The 3768-nt window shown below is 39.7% G+C and overlaps 1 protein-coding gene and 1 long non-coding RNA gene across 2 annotated transcripts in view; one reads left to right on the top strand and one right to left on the bottom strand.

Moving 5' to 3' along the window:
* LOC109528037 (uncharacterized) overlaps positions 1–3379 on the bottom strand; it is a 4977-nt gene extending 1598 nt beyond the window's left edge. Inside the window, exon 1 of the long non-coding RNA XR_002170626.1 lies at positions 1285–3379. This is a non-coding gene — a long non-coding RNA (uncharacterized LOC109528037). The remainder of the gene's footprint in view (positions 1–1284) is intronic.
* Positions 1–3768, top strand: part of gabbr1b (gamma-aminobutyric acid (GABA) B receptor, 1b) — a 142722-nt gene that overhangs the window by 133351 nt on the left and 5603 nt on the right. The window lies entirely within an intron of this gene.

Below are 3768 nucleotides of genomic sequence, written 5' to 3'. Positions count from 1 at the left end.
GTAGGGTAGCACTGCAATAGTGCAGGAGCTAATATATCTATTTTTTTCGACTTAGTTGTCACTCTGGTATGCCAAAGTCAGCAGACGGTGCTGTAATATCTGCTGATTCAAAGTCAGCCCTCATCAGGTGATGATGGAGTCATTGTTTTGGTTTTAATTTGGCTGTATTTTGTTTGCTGATGACTTGATCCTAACGTTTCATGGCGGACAGCAAATTTTATATTGATATTGAGTTCCGGTTGAAAGAACAGAGAATCCAAAAATGCAAAAATAAAACGAAGCGGCTATACTTTTTACTCTTTAACCCCTATGAGGGAAAGCGGTTACTACAGTGGACAGCTTATGTGATTAGGATGCAGGTTATCATTATTGGTGCATGTTAAAGGTTCCATATCTGGTGAATCCAACGACGTTTGTTTTAACCATGTTGTATTTTCATACAACCACAGTTTTATAGACCATAAAGATGAACCATGTCTTCAATTGTTAGATAAGAGGACCCATTAAAATTTGGTTTAGTGACTCAAAAAGGCCATTTGGTGCTAAAATTGGAGAGTTGAGTGTCATTTTTTTTTGTTTTGTGCGAGTTTTTTGTTTTTTTTTTTAATGGCAGTTATTGCTTCTTGTGGTGCCATGTTGACCCCGATGACAAATTTTAAATCGTAGTGAAACCTTTCTGTCCTTATATTCCCACTATGGTTTATCACCAGACTAAATAAAACCCAAATCAAATGCTCTACATGCATAAAAAACACTTGTATTTAACCCTTTCATTCACCCTGTACATAAGCCGTCCACTGTCGTCACCGTTGTCCCTGAAAGAGTGAAATGTCGGTGTCTTATCAGAGCAATTTAATGTCATCGTTAGGTCCTTTGAAACCCCTCCATGTTCATTAAGAAAAGGCCTTCAGTGTCTTTGTTTCGTTTGCAACTCATTTCGTTTCACTGCTGTGCACTTTGAATCAAAACCAAAACCATAAGGTCACTTTCTGTTTACTTTGCTCAAACCAGCGGCTCTTCCCATATATATTAATTAATTTATTTATTTTACTCTCACTTCCAAACGCACCAATTTTGAAAATAAAAACAGGAACATCGGGCTAAAAGCCAGCATAAAACTGAAAACGGAGGATACATTCACCTCCAGCTTTGATGAGCCAGATGACAGTGAAATTTAATTTCTTTGAAACCATTCGATTCAATCCAGTGAGAGCGCAACAGGATGTCGAGCGCGCCGTTTCGACTTTGTATTCGATGGGTCAGCATTTCGACCTTGCGCAATACACAGCGTGTTGGAATTGGCGCAATGTGTCGTTGATGCCACAATCAAACCAAAATGGTTTCATCGATATTAGCCTTTTCGCAGTCAGAGGAAGACATGACTCACCAAATTCATTCTTTTCTCCCGAGGGACGCCTTGTTCGGCCTTCACTTGCTGCTTGATTTCCAAGTCTTCACTTTGGGCTTCAATATGTGAAAAGAATACTTTGCTAGCTTGATATCAGGTGACAAAACGGCTAGCTAGCAAGCCATGCTTAGTTGAGTTTCCAAGAATCGGGTGTCTGTGGTCCCACAAAATTGTTGTTTTTTTAAAGCTTTTTACAACCTGTCCCACATATCTGACACCCCCCCCCCCCGAAAAATTTCCATCCTCTTAATCAATTCATAAATCCGTCAAAGGTTCGCATCTATGAGTTAGCCTGAATTTCGATAGTTGAGTTGAACCCAGAATTTGTTGGAGCCACCGCTATTCAATTACACCGCACGTGCGCTGGTGCGTTTGCACGTCTGTACAGACAACTTGGTGTGTATTAGTACTTGTGTGTTCAAGCAAGGATGTGTCTCTTCAGTTTATGGTCAAAACGTTTGAGCCGTAGCATGGGTGACGTGACGGGAAAATGCAAATAAAGAGCGATACTTTGAGCCGCAGATGTACAAATCATTTCAACGTGAGCGTATTGTTCCCGCTCGACCCTCACAAAGTCGACATGTGATTCAATCGATTCAATGTTTGTCTTTTAAAAAAAGAAAAAGTATTTTCACAGTTGAACCTGTGAAGCCGTGACCCATGTCATTGTTGTACATGAGAAAACGCACAGCGATTTGTAAATAAGACAAATGATGTAAATAAGAACATTGGACTTGGAATCCATTTCTGAGCTGTATTTCATGTGGTACAGTATTAAAAATATATTTCTATGCTGTGATATCTGATGAACTGGTGAGTTGTTCCCTTTCCGTTTCAACCCGCATCCACGCCAGTGTTGTTTTGAACAATTATATCGCCGTCAGAAAAACTCACAAAACACGTTTTGTTTTTTTGTTTTTTGAGTCTGTTTTTGTTTAAGTAGAGTTGAGTAGAATTCGGGTTGAATTGATTATCGCCGATTGGAGAGTCACGTTTTTTTTTAACAAGTCAAATCTGAAAACTATAAATGATGTAAGTTCAGATCAATAATGAGACAAGTATCATTTCTCTTTTTGCAGAGCTTGAAAAAAATAAAAAAATGCTTTTTAAGATCATATCCCCTGACATTCATGAGACAGAAAATGTTACAATGGCAAGAGAATGAAAGCTCCATTTGAAAAACTTTCCACCCGTGGTACGTGTGCTTCTTCCTCTGTGGGCTGCAGGTGTCTGCGGCGGGGAACTCCCAGATTTCAGTGGGACTAACCCCTTCGCTATTTCCACCCTTGACGAACCAACTCTGGTGCATCATGTCTCAGTATAAACAGCGTACAAAAGGTTCAAATCACAATAATAACGAAAAAAAAAAGGTATTTTCAGCACATAGTGAATGCATAATTTCTAATTCTCATAAATGATAGCACACAGGAGGTTTTTAATGGATCAACGGTTTTGTTTGAGGTGCCGCGAGTACGGCAGACACAGTAGATACCAGTCAGAACACCCTATTTGAGTGACGCAGCTATTTTGACCATACCGAGTAGGCAGAATATGTCATCAAAGCTTCTTTGGTGTGTGACAAATCCACCCACTTTATCCGCACGAATCTAAAACGAGACTGGATCTGATCACAGTATTCACAGTCAATTGCGGCAGTCCGTTCTCCCTTGCGCTGGTTGCGCAAGATCACCCACGTGGCTCTGAAAACAGGGAGAGGAAATTTGAGAAGGCAAACTCATCGGCGACATGTACATACTGAAGTATCAGTGAGTGCGGTGAAACCACAAGCGCTGACGTGTTGTAATGAGACACCGGATAGTGAAGCAACCGTCCTTGGATGTTTTTTTTTTTTTTGTCTGAATTCTTGGACATGTGTTCATCTGCAGTATGTACGGTATAGCAATATTTGGTTTGCATACTGAATATTTCCAGATATGTACTACTTGCCACAGCACTGCTGATGGTGGCAGTATATCATATCCTGACTGACAGCATCGTGTTTTAGTTTGTTTGCGACATTAAATACTTGTTACAGTTGACCATTCTTGCTGTTGTTCATATTTTGGACTGAAAATTTGGGTTTGCCATGAAAAGGTGAGTATGAGCCGAGATCAACATTTTGTTGTAATTGGGGGGGGGGAAAAAAATCATTGAGACAAAATATTTTTTTCACGTGAAAAATTACAAACCGTCATTTAAATTATATTTATGCTGATTAATATATCACTATTATGTGTAGATTTGTAAGTGTATATGTATATGTGTATATATATAAGGTGGCCAAAGGAAGAGATTCAGACCACGGACGTTAAGACCCGAAAGCTCCGAACCATGCATGGAGGGTTCCATCCCATATCCAG

This window comes from Hippocampus comes, unplaced genomic scaffold (assembly GCF_001891065.2).
Source record: "Hippocampus comes isolate QL1 unplaced genomic scaffold, H_comes_QL1_v1.1 scaffold71, whole genome shotgun sequence".
NCBI classification, from domain to species: Eukaryota; Metazoa; Chordata; class Actinopteri; order Syngnathiformes; family Syngnathidae; genus Hippocampus; species Hippocampus comes.
The sequence above is the reverse complement of the archived record's forward strand: the minus strand, read 5'-3'. Positions and strand labels throughout refer to the sequence as shown.